The 14,651-nt window shown below is 36.3% G+C and overlaps 1 long non-coding RNA gene across 2 annotated transcripts; it reads left to right on the top strand.

The window, feature by feature from the left end:
- The first annotated feature begins 5,036 nt into the window (after positions 1-5,036).
- LOC126598347 (uncharacterized) lies at positions 5,037-8,634 on the top strand. 2 transcript variants are annotated; one of them, XR_007614796.1, is made up of 4 exons: positions 5,037-5,186; positions 5,554-5,629; positions 5,921-6,122; positions 8,203-8,634. It is a non-coding gene; the product is annotated as an uncharacterized LOC126598347 (long non-coding RNA). The 2 variants fall into 2 exon arrangements; XR_007614795.1 differs by lacking the exons at positions 5,037-5,186; positions 5,554-5,629 and having other exon boundaries at positions 5,812-6,122.
- Positions 8,635-14,651: the final 6,017 nt, after the last annotated feature.

Genomic DNA, 14,651 nt, shown 5'->3' on the forward strand with positions numbered 1-14,651 from the left:
CAAATTATACACAGTTTTAAGAGGTGTCCTTTAAGGAAGACGAAGCGAAGACTGAATGGCATTAGCTATAGCTTCCCCTAACTGAGCAATATCAGGGAAATTATGCTCAGCTGAGTGACGTGGCTCTCTACGAGGCGGCATAGGTCTGACAAAAGACATCACAATGATTAGAATATTCACGAGCCATACAGGACTGCAAAACCTAGGCTCTGATACCAAACTAACACACCCCAACCAAGATCGAGGCATGCTGGCCGTCACATGAGGGTGATGTAGCCATGTGCACAGTGCGGAAGCAATAATGATAATAGAGAATACGAATAAATAAAAACCAACTCATAAGAGTACTAGCTAAGATAAGTGCTAGAATATCAGAGCATAAGTAGCCTAAGTTCAGCCTAGAAAACAAGTACTAATTAAACGACACCCAAAGATGTCCTAGATATATATAATCTGTCAGAACCGCCGTTGACTCCTCGATGCCACCAACAAACACTCCTACCTAGAACCAGGAGGGGTGCAAAATAGAATGTGTAAGTGGGCAAAAACATGTATAATTTTCCCATAAATAGAATATATATATTCAAGTCATGTTTCACATAACCATAAAAATAAGTATGACGTGCCAAATATAAAATAGAATAAGTAACTCAGGTGAGAATAAGCTCATGGAAAATAACATATTAGCCGGAACCCCTGCAGAGGTCTGTACGGCTGAATTCATAGCTCATTAATCAATCTAGCCGAAGTCACCACTAGTGACTTATACGACATTACACCTGTACACGAGTGTTCGGTAAGACTGGGTGTAATATAGTTATGCTCAATGCTACACTCTCATGATAGCTGTACGATAAATCGCTAGTCACCTATGAGTCGAAACCACCTATAGTGGTATGTACGACAAGACTATGCACCTAAATTGGATCCAATGTGAGCATATGGTGCGGGTGGTGACATCATAAACAGGCATGTACCTTATCTCTGGCTAAATCACAATCACCGGGGTGTAGGTCTATGAGCTCGATGTTTCTCAATTAATCACAACCATTCAATTCACATTCACAATTCATAAACTCACCTGAAACTTACCTAAGCGTCCACATCACCAAATCACTTTTATGCATACAATTCTAACTCATGGTTTAAGCATAATTCAATAGGCATGGCATTTTCAAAGCATACTTTGATTTAAACACATTTTCTGGGAAATATATCGAGTATATAAATATATATTGAAAACCAAAAGGCCACTTACTGGTATCTCGAAGGGTTGTAACCCCCGAGTCACCCTTGACTGCGCTCGTTAATTATATTTCTGTTTTTTATTAAGTATTATTTATAAGTTAAATTTTATTCATTAAAATATTATATGAGATAACATAGCAGCTTATTTTTTAACTTTTGGTTAAACGTTTTTTTTTTTGGCTTGCTTGCTGTCACTTTTAGCCGACGACATATGTCATATGCGTCGATTTAATTCAAATATTGTGGGCGGGAATTTTCCTGGTTTTTTTACATGGGGAAATAGATTGGAAAAGCTGTTTCAGTCATGTCAGAGTTAGCGTTGGTTTTAACCGACGCAACCCCTTAGTAAATTCAATGCAAAGCTCTCTTATTCTGATGCAAACTTGTGCAATTTCGAGGCCACTGATACGACAATCATGTCTATCAAAGTTATGTCGGTTTAAACTGACACAATGTGACCCTATTTCGACACCACTGATGTTTAGTCAAAAGTCTGTCAGGCTTTTCAGTATAAAATATGTCAGGCTAGGTGTAGCTAGTCCGTGTCAGGGATAGTGTCAGTTTGAACAGATGCAAGGTTTAAATATTTCAACGCAAAGTCCAAAATTGTCAGTTTGTTAGAGATAGTGTCGGTTTGGAACGATGTAATGTGTTAATATTTCAACGCTGAAATTGTATCCATATTTGAGCCCCTTTTTTTCCATTACTTCCGTAGTGCTTCCATTTCTCTCTTTCATTTCTCTTTGTCGTCTACTCCGTCCCCTTCTCCTAGTTCAGCCTTACTTTTTCCCCATTTCAACCATATTCCTTCTCCTTCCATTAACTTTTTCTATGGATAATTCTAGTGAAGATCAACATTCACAGGAATTACATTTGGAAGAGGAGTTCGAAGTTGGTTCGTTTTTGAATTATTACTAATTTTAGTTTTTGTTTTGTGTTTAAACTAGTATTATGCTTAAACTGAAAATTTACATTTGTTTCCTGGTTTTTAATTGTTTTTTTTTGTAATAATAAGGAACATCTCAACGGAGGCGTGGACCCTCAATTCCTAAATGGACGAAACAGCTTTGTTTGTTTGATTCATCCGGAAAATGCATTAGTGATAATTAGCCATAATCAGCAACCTTCATATCCGTATGTTGGCCATAATCAGCAACCTTCATATCCTATGTATCCCCAAAGTCAGCCTCCCCCTGCATATCCGTATGTTGGCCATAATCAGCAACCTTCATATCCTATGTATCCAATGCCTACGCAACCTATGACATACATGCAACAGCAGCCCATGACATACATGTAGCAGCCGCCCATGCCATATATGCAGCATCCTCCCATGTCATACATGCAGCAGCCGTCGCCTTATCAAATGCCAGTATATCAACCCGAGATGGCTGCTCCTGTTGGATTTTGTTCTGAAGTTCCAATTGGGGGGTTTTCTGGAATGCTTGCGGGTGGTGGATTTGATGTGGACTTGACAAGGATTTTTGGAGCAGATGAAGGATCTCAAGGAGGAGAAGGATCTGGGCCACATTCAGGCTCATATTCGGTTGAGTAGTTTATTTGGTTCGCTTTCTTGTCGGATAAATATGACACATTTGTTCTATTTTTTTGTTTTTGTATGTTATGTTTGTAATGTCGGATTTAGTGTTTGTTGTGATGGATGAGTTTTTGTATATTATGTGGAATGTTAGATGTAAAATATTTGTAAATTTTGGCACTATTTTTCTTGTTAATTATTTTTATTAATGTTTGTTTTGGCCAATACTTGAAATTTATTAATTTGGTTATACAATTTTTTTTAGTACCAATTAATTGAAAACAAATGTAGATTCACGTATTTTTTATTATTATTAACAAGGGCAGTGTCGGTTAAGACCGTTACTAGTTTGAATATTTTATTTATGTAATTGTTTTCTGACGTCGATTTAGGTATATTTTATTTATTTAATTTTATCACAATGTCGGTTAGAACCGATAGTAGGGTGGATATATATTATAACTAAATTGCTAAGTTTGAATATTTTATTTATTTAATTTTATGATAATGTCGGTTAGAACCGATAGTAGGATGGATATATTATAATTAATGTTCAAGTATACGTCGCTTTAAACCAACGTCAATGTCAGTGTTGCTTTTAAACGACGCTACATAGTGGCGGATTAAGCGAGTAAACCGACACTAAAGGCCTTTCATGACGCTAGCATTAGTATCTCTATTCCAATCCGACATTACATTGTTTTATGTCGGATTTTTGCCAAATTTCTGACAGAAATTGGGTTTCTTGTCGGTTTTTGCTTCGCCGGTGATAGCCTATATTGTAGTAGTGTTGGAAAGTCTTTCCCTCGAATAACTCATATGCACGTAAACCCTACCTAATTTTAGCATCTTATTTTGAAAACATAGGAAAGGTAGAAGTCTGGATCTCTTTCACCAAGGCCACCGGATCAAGTGATCCGAGCCTTTGAAATTTCATCCAACGGCCCACCTTTTTGATCCTTTAAAAGCTATAATAATTTTTTATTGTTGGATAAAATTTCAATGACTCTGATCACTTGATCCGGTAGCTTTGATGGAAAAGATCCAGAGAGGATCTCTTTCCGGAAGAAACTGATCTTTCATGACCAGGGGGCAATTAAAAACGATAGAGATACGTAGGCATTAGAAACACACATTGACTTTCAAGTTATATACAATTAATAGCAGCTTAACTAGTCGGCCTATGTTAATTATTCCTTACGCCTAATTAAGTTCCAATTATTCCTAACCCCATAGTTTGATTTGACACTAATACGTCGTGCTACAGCTAGGTCACCAGCTAAGTTGGCTACATATCAAACTAGCAACTTGTTTATGAAAAATATAAACAGATCAAGTGCCTAAACCTAACTAGACATAGTAGAGAACCCGACCATTGCAAATTGGCAATATTTGAAAAGGAATTCCAAATCAAGCAATCGAGCATCGATTTACACAGTCAATGAAGTTTTTCTTAAATATAATCACCAAGTTTTTTGAAGACCCAGAAATGCCCAAGGATACCAAATCTTCCCTGATGATTTTTCCCCTATCTACGCCATTTTTTATTAACTCTCTCATGCATTAGATCTTTTTTCTTATACAAACAGTATTCGAGTAGATAAAAATCAAATACACAGAGTATATATTGAGCAACCAATACTTGTAATTACCTTAAACGTTTCCCATCCTATAGTACACGACCATCTTCAATCCTTACTTAGCTCTATTGTAACTGTGAGATTCCGTATTTAAAAAATGTGTATTACTATTAATAAAGTTTTTATTGGATTTCTTTGGTGTGTGTGTGTGTGTATATATATATATATATAGAGTTAATGAGCCTGAGATTTTCACGTGATATACTTGCACTACAAAAACTAGCCATAGTTTTATATAATTAAATTATGTATTAACTTAATAAGTTCTGGTATTCCATAGAAATCTCCAAAAAGATTCCTATCTATTTCATTTAGTTGGAGGGGCCCTAACTTTACATGCAAATTGTGGAGGTGGCAATTGAGTTTGCATGCAAGGAGATATGTACGTGACAGGAATTAGATCACTAGTATGAGCTGTTGAGTTGTGGGAAACAATGATCTAAATTTGGAGAAAAAACACTACCAGATGGGACTAACCGCAAAGAATTATCCAATCAGAGGCACTTGTTTGCCCTATAAATAGGAGTCTCTACTCCCTTTTTATTTTAGAACATGAAAATGGCTTCAGTTGGTCCTAGATTGTGCCTTACGGAAAAGAAAGGGAAGAGAGAGATATATTATGAAAGAAATATGGAGGGTTTGACGTGTGTAGATTACTAGTTGGGTTGTTTTGCCGAAGTTCGGATTATCGAGGAGTTGATCAAGGTGGTGGATCATTGTGATATTTACTTGGATATATGCTTTTAACTTTTGGAATCTAGGTAGGAGAATTTCGGGGAACCCTTATATATTTATACATGTTAAGTTACATGGCTTCATATAGATGATTATGTGATATGTATTGTTTGGTTCAATTGTATAACTACTTGATCGACATGGTTCATATGTTCATGAGTATAGCTTTAATTCTTGAATAACATTGTATATTAGAATGTTATGTTGATATCCGTTTATAATTATCATGAACGATAATTATTAATTTCCTTCATTATGAACTTATTGGAAAGGTATAAAATGGAAATGAATAACTATGATCCTTACATGATCATTTGTTAGAGTTCCAAATTAAAAAAGTATGTGATTAATTTATAGAATTATGGAACTAAAAGTAGTTGCGTACATTCTCAGGGCACCAAGATCCAAAAACGGAGCCTATAGGCTCATTGGGATAGATGCCCCCATCCACTTGGTTTGCCAAAAAAAGGTACATGTAATATCTAATAACAGGTTTCAACAATCTATAGGTTTATATAGAGAGATAAGGTTGTTACAATAGAGTTGGTTGTACTGGATATGCCACATAGGCAAGTTAGTTAGAATCACTGTATATGTACCGTTGGTTTAGCGCTGAATGCTTTAATGAAATCTGTTCAGTTTGTTGCTCTCTCTAACTTCTCTCTATCTTTATCTCTCCTTATTTTCTCTTTGCAATCTTCATTGGTTCTTCCTCTGTGTTCATCAATCTTCCTTACTCATCAAGCTTTTCTCAACATAGTTAATATGGTATCGAGCATGTAATCAGCTGTGGGGTTTGAAGCTTAGCCGCGGTGGTGTGGATTTCGAGTTGTAGTTTTCGCGGCAAAGTAGGGGCTTCATCATCATGATTCTGGCGATCTTGCTAGTAGTTTTTTCTGCATCTGTTACTTTGGTGGTATTGATAATTCACAGTGAAAAGGTGGATACTGGTGAAATTTCAGGTTCAATGTTCGAAATCTTGTCACATATTATTCTTTCTTGAATGTGCACTGGTTATTTTCTTGATTATTGTGTGTTGATGGGTATATGATAAATTCTGCTTTCGATTTCTTAATTTATTTGCTTTCCAAAAAGGTTGATGCTAGTTTTACTATTCTGAATCAAGATTTGAGTTCTGGGATATGAAAAGGCAATGCTACCCATTTCAACTGTGATTAGTTGAATTTTGAAGATCAAAGTTTGTGATTCTTGCATTTAATATGTTAACTTGTTGTGAAAGATTGGAGGATTCATTGTTCTTGTTGAGATTGTTATTTGAAGATATCATGATTTCATCTATTGTCAAAATTGAAGGTTTATTGGGTATGCTGACCATAAAACTTAGTGATAACAATTACATTAAGTGGGCATTTAAGTTTAAGTCAATCTTGAAAGGTTACAAATTGTTTGGTCATTTTGATGGATCTGTGGACTGTCCACCTAAATTTACTCTAAGTACTGAAACTGGAGTGACTAAAGATGTTATTGAAGGCTATTAAGAGTGGGAATCACTAGATTTGGCTTTGTTAAGTCTGTTAATTGCTACTCTCTCTGATGATGCAATTGAACATGTTATTGGTTGTAGAATTGCTAAAGATGCTTTGTCTAATCTTGAGGAAAGATTTGCTTCTGCATCTAAAACTAGTGTTAACCATCTAAAGATTGAATTACATACAATTCAAAAAGGTGGAGATTTGATGGATAAGTATCTTTTAAGGCTCAAATCTATTAAAGACCAATTGATTGCAGCAGGGGAGTTCATTTCAATTAATGATGTCATTATTGCTGCTTTAGCTGGTTTGCCAAAGGAATATGCAACTATAAGGACTGTAATATAGGTAATAGATATTGTTATTTCAATGAAAGAATTCAAGTCTTTACTTCTTGGTGCTGAAAGAGAAAATGAAACTGTTATCAATTCTTTATCTCATAACATGTCAGCTTTGTATATGAATGGTGCATCATCTAGTTCCTCTGGAAATTCACAATTTAGCAATGGTGCTTCAAGTTCTCAGTCATCTGATGTTGAATCCAGTATTGATGGTAGAATTATTGCAGTGCCTCAGGTTCCATATGGCTCTCTGCCACCTGGTTTTACGTCTCAACCACCTGGTTTTATTCCTTATTGGTAGTAATAACGCTGAATTAGGATCTAGTCAATTTTCTGGTGCAACTTAATATAATGGTGGGCAGCAGCAATAACAAATACCATACAATGGAGGTTAATAGAGAAATAATGGATGATACATATCGAGTTACAAAGGTACATGGTCTAATGGATACAGGCAAAACAATACATGGTCTGGAAATATTGAATCAATGACAACTTTGCATCTTGAATGCCAAATCTGTCAAAGAAGAGGTCATACAACTCCGAATTGTTTCTTCAGAAATTTTCAAACACCTACTAATAGATTCTTTATTTAGTGTCAGATCTGTAGAAAACGTGGTCACACTGCACTTGAGTGTTATCACAGGGGAAATTATTCATATCAGCCTACTAGACCACCAGTCTCTCAAGCACTAACATTCACTGCATCATCATCAATGCCTCAAATTCATTCTCGTTCATTTCCTTAACAGCAAGGCAACTCTAATGCATCTAATCCTTTCATGGCACATTACTCTTATCAAGTTCCAGGGTCTGCAATGTATACAACATATCCAAGCACTTCTGATCATGATCAAGGTTCATATCAAGTCCATGTTATGACTGCTCAAAATAACTCAATTGATGCCATTACACAGAACTTTCCAACATGGAATCTTGATACAGGAGCATCTCACCATATAACTTCTAACATTGCAAGTTTGAACAATGTTGCTCCATTTGAAGGTGCAAAAATAATTAAAATTAGGAATGGTCAGGGATTATCAATTCACAATATTGGTAGCACTATTATAGAGACACCATTCAATTCTCTAATACTGAAACAAGTGTTACATGTTCCCTCAATTGCAGTTAATCTTTTATCAGTAACTCAACTGTGCAAAGACAATGAATGCTGGTTTATTTGTGATGACTCAGTGTTCTTTGTGCAGGACAAGGCAACAAAGCAAATCTTATACCAAGGAATGATTAACCTGGAGAATTATTTTGGATCCCTGCATCAACTTTCTCATCCTTAGCAGCTTTTATTGGACAATTGGTGAAATCTTTAGTGTGGCATCACAGATTGAGGCATCCAACAAATGAAGTAATGCCTATTATGCTAGCTAAGTCTCAAATATCTCATGCTATAGATGATGTACATAGGATGTATAATGCTTGTATTCATGGAAAGATAGCTAAGAAACCTTTCTTTGGTGAATCTGTGAGATGTATTCTTCCTTTTGATAGAATTCATATGGATGTTTGGGGGCCAACATCCGTTAGATCAATTGAAGGATATAGGTTTTATGTTACATTTGTGGATGATTGTACTCAACATGTGTAGATTTTTCCACTAATTGATAAATCTGAAGTTTTCCCAACTTTTGTTCAGTTTTATAATTTTGTTGAGGTATAATTTGGAATTAGGATTAAATGTATGCAATCTGATAGAGGTGGTGAGTTTGCCAGTAAAGCTTTTAAGGATTTTGTTGCTTCAGAAGGAATAACTCAGAGGATTTCTTGTCCTTACACACCTCAACAAAATGGTTTAGTTGGGAGGAAGCATAGGCATATAATTGAAATTGCTATAACCTAAATGAATGTTGCTGGATTACCTTAAGAGTTTTGGTACCATGCTTGTGCTCGTGCAATGTATTTGATCAATAGAATGCCAATTAGAACTTTGCAGATGACTTCTCCTTATTATGCCTTGTTTAATAAACCACCACAGTTACAAGACTTAATCAGTTGTACATCCATACTTGAGGTATTATAATGATTCCAAACTTCAACCTAGAACATCAGTGAGTTGATTTCTAGGTTATGCTCATGGTTATAAAGGTGTCATCTGTTACAATTCAGAATAAAAAAGGTTGATTCTTTCAAGACATGTTCTACATGATAAATCAACCTTTCCGACTAAGATTGATAGGTCTAAAATCACAGAAGTTGTATAGTTCTTCTGAGAATAGTAGTGCTGCTACAACACATCGATCAGTGATAGAACTTCATAGGTATTTGAAACTTCAAATTCTCTGGTTCATTCTCAAAATCAAGATCAATTTCAACCTTTGTTGCATGTCCTTGAACTTGCACAACTACAGGTAATTCTTCCATTTACTCCTAGTGCATCTTTAGCTGCTTCTGATTACATGCAATAACCAACATCAAATAATTCACTATTTGCAAACAAGATTAAAGACGAGTTATTGAAAGAAAGAATTATGCCGCCTATCTTGCTTTATTTCCAGAGCTTCAATCATTGAACTTTGATGATACTTATGATGATGTTTTTGCTAGATATTCATTTATTGCTGATATTAATGATGGTGATGAACCAAAAACATTTAGAACTGCTGCATCTTTTCCTAAATGACAACAAGCAATGCAAGAAGAGTTTGATGCATTGAAAACTCAAGGGACATGGAATCTTGTTCCCACACCATCTAATAGATTAATAATTGGCAGCAAATGGGTCTATAAAATAAAGAGAAATCTTGATAGAAGTATTGCAAGATACAAGGCAAGGTTGGTAGCTCAAGGATTCGCTCAAGAGCAAGGCATTAATTACTCAGAAAAATTTAGTCCAATAGTTCGACATACCATATTAAGATTGATATAAGCTTTGGCAACCTATCATAAGTGGGAATTGAGGCAACTTGATATAAAGAATGCCTTTTTACATGGAGAACTTCAAGAAAAGATTTATATGAAGCAACCACATGGATTTCTTGATTCAAAGTATCTTAATCATGTGTGCAAGTTGGTTAAGTCCTTGTATAGGTTTAAACAAGCTCTAAGGGCCTGGAATGTAAAGTTCATTGGAGTCTTGCCATCTTTTAGATTCATTATGGCTCAATCTGATACAAGCTTGTTCATCAAGCATGATGGGGAGGATATTATCATCTTACTACTTTATGTAGATGATATAATTCTAACTGGTTCAAATAAAGCAAAGGTGCAATCAACCATTACTCAACTTGCAGAATTGTTTGATTTAAAAGACATTGGGAGATTGACATATTTTCTGGGACTGCACATTCAATACAAACTTGATGGCAGTTTGTTTATCAATCAATCAAAGTATGTAAGGGAATTGATTAATAAGGTAGGCATGAGTTCATGTAAACCTACCCTAACACCATCAAAGCCTCATACACAGTTACTTGTCTCATAAGGAACACCCATGGAGGATCCAACATTGTACAGAAGTATAGTAGAGGCATTGCAATACTTGACATTCACCAGGCCGAATATAGCACATATTGTGAATGTTGTTTATCAGTACATGACTCAGCCAACTGATGCACATTTCTTCTTGGTAAAAAGAATCTTAAGATATTTGCAGGTTACACTTGATTGTGGACTTACCTCTATACCATCACAAGACATCAATATCTCAGCATTTGATTGGGCTGTGTTAGAGTATAATCAAGGGTAGATATGGTGCCACTTGTCAACTCAATATAGGTGTAGTTAGTTGGGATTGTTAGAAAGGTGGTTATGATGTATGGCCTTTATATAAATATCAGTAGAATGTAATAACTTCAGTAAGAAGAAATAAGAAGAACAGTTTACAGAAAATATCTCTATGTCTTTCTTAAGCTTTCTCCTTCTCTCTCTAAATTCTTTAGATTCTTGATCAATTACTGATGATTAACATGGTATCCATCACCGGTGTTGCTTGCGCATCTTCGATCCTCTAGTTGCTTCCGCTACTCGTTACTTGTTGCTCATTGCGTTCTTCATCTTCTTCCCACAGCGATTTCTATAATTCGTGTTGTGGTTCTTCAAAGATTGGTATCTTCTCATTCGATTTCTAGGGTTTCTGGTACTGCCATCTTCGATTCTCTTCAAAAGTACAAATTGTTTGTTCTGTCTGCCAGGTGTTTGTAATATTGTCTCAATTGATTTACGACATTATGGTGACTGTTTCTCAACTTCAGATTGTTCATGTGACCATAACATCTTTTATTTCCACTGTTTCTGCATCTGTTCATGTGAAATTGGATGATTCTAACTACCTCAATTGGCAATTTCAAATGCAATTGTTGTTGGAAGGCCATGGGAGTATAGGATTTGTTGATGGGTCTACCCCTTGTCCTGCTCGTTTTATTCAACATTCTGGAAATTCTACGGTTGATAGTAATACTAAGACTTGTTCATCTACTGTTGCAAATGAGGATTACACTGTCTGGAAAATGCAAGAGCGGGCTTTAATGTAGTTGATTACTGCAACTTTATCTCCGGTTGCTATGTCATATGCTATTGGCAGTGTTAGTTCTCAAGATTTATGAACTAGATTAAATGAACAATTCTCCACTGTTTCTCGCACTAGCATCTTTCAAATGAAGTCCAACTTACAAACAATCAAGAAAAGGTCTGATAATGTGTCTCAGTATTTGCAAAAGATTAAAGAAGCTCGAGATTATTTTTCTGCTGCCAGGGTACATTTTGCGGATGAGGATATTGTGATTCTTGCACTTATTGGCTTACCTCCTGAATATAATACTTTTCAATGTATGATTCGGGGTCGTGAGAATGTTATATCTCTTAAGGAGTTCCGATCTCAACTTCTTGCTGAGGAACGTATTGTTGAAACTCATGTTCCCAATCCACTTTTGTCTGCTATGGTTGCCGATCATTCTTCTGCTACCAAAGGGTCTACATCTCCGTTTCAAAATAATTCAAGTCCATCTAGTTTCTTATCAGGAGGGAACCGTCAGTTTAATCATACCAAACAAAAGGGCAGGGGCAAGTTTAATCAAGGTGTAAAATTCAACAGACAGTCTTAGAATGTGTATCCTAATCCTACTTCAGGCGTTCTTGGGCCTTCTCCAACTTTGTCTAATGGTGGATCTCCTTCAATTATCTGTCAATTGTGCAACACATATGGTCACTCTGCAGCTTTTTGTGGATCGAGATCTCCTTCGAAACAAGGCTGTCATATCTGTGGAAAAACAAACCACTCCACTTGGTTCTGTTTTTATAATGACAAAGGGCCAAATTATGTTGGTGCTTCTCAGTCTCATCTGATCACTGCCTCTTATGCATCTGCTGGATATCCCTCATAAGTGCCAATGTCTTATACTCAATCTCCAGCTTCGCCTCATTTACATGCTATGAATACTGTGGTATCTCATCAATCACACGGCTCATCTTCTCAGAACTCTCCTCAATTTTGGCTTGCGAATTCAAGAGCTTCCAACCATATGACTGCTGACCTTAAAAACCTGTCTCTGACATCTCCATATCCAACTACTGAGCTTATGCAGATTGCCAATGGTGAAGGTTTAACTGTGTCTCATGTTGGCAGCAGTGTTATTCAGCCTTCCACTTCTCCCATTAAACTGAATTCCATTTTATATGTACCCCAGTTAACTCATAACGTGTTATCAGTTCATTAAATATGTCTTGATAACAATTGTTGGCTCATTTTTTTATGCCTATTGTTTTTGGATCCAGGACAAAGCCACAGGGAAGATCTTACACAAAGGACCGTGCAGTAATGGACTTTATCCCATACCAGTTCTTGCTCAATCTAGACCTTCAATTCCTCAAGCTAGTGCATGTCTTAGACAGCTTATCAATTCCAGTGTTTGGCACAAACATTTAGGTAATCCTTCTAATATTACTACCTCATTGATGCTAAAAAATGCCAATATCACATGTGATAAAGATGTTGTGTTCCACTGTGTCAGAGTTGTTTAGAGGGTAAATTCACTAGGTTATCTTTTTCACCTAGAACTCATCAATCTTCCATTCCATTTGAAATTGTACACAGTAACCTTTGGGTTCCTGCTCCTTGTACTTCTATAGATGGTTTCAAATATTATGTCACACTAATTGATGAGTGTACTCGGTTTTGTTGGATATTCCTTCTTATAAATAAATCTAATTTCTTTTACACCTTTGTGAGGTTCTGCTCTTTTGTACATACTCAATTTTCTACTACTGTCAAAATATTACAAACTGATGGTGGTGGTGAGTATGTTAATCACAAGTTACATTCTTTCTTAGAACACCAAGGCATTCTACATCACAAATCTTGCCCATATACCCCTCAACAAAACAGTTTGGCGGAGAGTAAACATAGACATGTTATTGAAACCACAATTACACTACTTCAACATGCTTTTCTACCTTCAAACTTTTGGTCTTTTGGTTGTCAAACTGCTATTTACCTTATAAACCGAATGTCTACCCCCATCCTACAATATAAATCTCCTTTTGAAGCTTTGTATGGCACACTCCCCATCATTTCCCATCTTAAAATCTTTGGCTGTTCATGTTTCCCCTTTCTCAGACCTTATAATGAAACAAAATTACAACCAAAGACTACTAAATGTGTTTTCCTTGGGTATGCTTCTCAGTACAAGGGCTATATTTGTTTTGATGTTTCTCGAAACAAGTATTACATATCTAGGCATGTGGTGTTCAATGAGTTAGACTTTCCATATACCGACTTGATTTCTCATACTAATAAGTCCTCCCTGCCTGCGGCTACAAGTAGTCTTCTTTATTGCACTTGCATTCCCATACTGGATAACATTTTGGTTTCTGATTTATCTCCTTCAACTCATACACATTATGTTTCCACCCCTCATGAGTCAATGCCACTAGCACCCGTGTCTACTGCAGTCTCATCTTCACATGTTCCTCAAAGTCCTTTTGTTTCTCAGCAACAATTACAATCACAGTCCATTACTGCTGGCCCCAGTTCTTCATCTCCACTCCCTATGGATTCTACACATGGTCTTGAGGATTCTATACCTGTTGATTCTGTAAGCTTACCATTTTGCTTTGAGAATTTGCAAGTGGTTCTTCCCATTGCTCCCATTAACTTGCATCCTATGCAAACACAGAGCAAAAGTGGTATCATCAAAAGCAAGGCCTTCCTTGTTGCCTTGACAGACTCTAGTGAAGTGGACCTCTCAGTTATCGAACCTACATCTTATAAGAATGCTCTTAAGGTTTCAGTTTGGTACAATGCTATGTAGGAGGAAATAAATGCTCTTCATTCTCAAGGTACTTGGTCATTGGTTTCTTTACCATCTCAGAAGAATCTTGTAGGCTGTAAGTGGGTGTTTAAACTAAAACGGAATGTTGATGGTTCCATTGCACGACATAAGGCTTGTTTGGTTGCCAAAGGTTTTAGCCAAGAACCTGGTTTAGATTTTGGAGAGACCTTTAGTCCTGTGGTCAAACCAACCACTGTGAGGTTAGTTTTATCTCTTGCTGCTCATTTTGGCTGGCCTCTTCGGCAATTAGATGTGCAAAATGCATTTTTGCATGGTTTACTGCAAGAATAGGTCTACATGTCACAACCTCCGGGGTTTGAAGATTCTAGTCATCCGCATCTTGTTTGTAAGCTTCACAAGTCTCTTTATGGCTTGAA

This window comes from Malus sylvestris, chromosome 14 (genome assembly GCF_916048215.2).
Source record: "Malus sylvestris chromosome 14, drMalSylv7.2, whole genome shotgun sequence".
In the NCBI taxonomy this organism is placed as follows: Eukaryota; Viridiplantae; Streptophyta; class Magnoliopsida; order Rosales; family Rosaceae; genus Malus; species Malus sylvestris.